This window comes from Bufo bufo, chromosome 1 (assembly GCF_905171765.1).
Source record: "Bufo bufo chromosome 1, aBufBuf1.1, whole genome shotgun sequence".
Taxonomy (NCBI): domain Eukaryota; kingdom Metazoa; phylum Chordata; class Amphibia; order Anura; family Bufonidae; genus Bufo; species Bufo bufo.
Genome location: NC_053389.1, coordinates 52163501 through 52163955, shown reverse-complemented (window position 1 = coordinate 52163955; position 455 = coordinate 52163501).

Genomic DNA, 455 nt, shown 5'->3' with positions numbered 1-455 from the left:
AAACTAATAACACACAAAGAATTAAATGTTACCATGTTTTTATTGAACACACCATGTAAACATTCACAGTGCAGGTGGAAAAAGTTTGTGAACCCTTGGATTTAATAACTGGTTGAACCTCCTTTGGCAGCAATAACTTCAACCAAACGTTTCCTGTAGTTGCAGATCAGACGTGCACAGCGGTCAGGAGTAATTCTTGACCATTCCTCTTTACAGAACGGTTTTAGTTAAGCAATATTCTTGGGATGTCTGGTGTGAATCGCTTTCTTGAGGTCATGCCACAGCATCTCAATCGGGTTGAGGTCAGGACTCTGACTGGGCCACTCCAGAAGGCGTATTTTCTTCTAAGCCATTCTGTTGTTGATTTACTTCTATGCTTTGGGTCGTTGTCCTGTTGCAACACCCATCTTCTGTTGAGCTTCAGCTGGTGGACAGATGGCCTTAAGTTCTCCTGC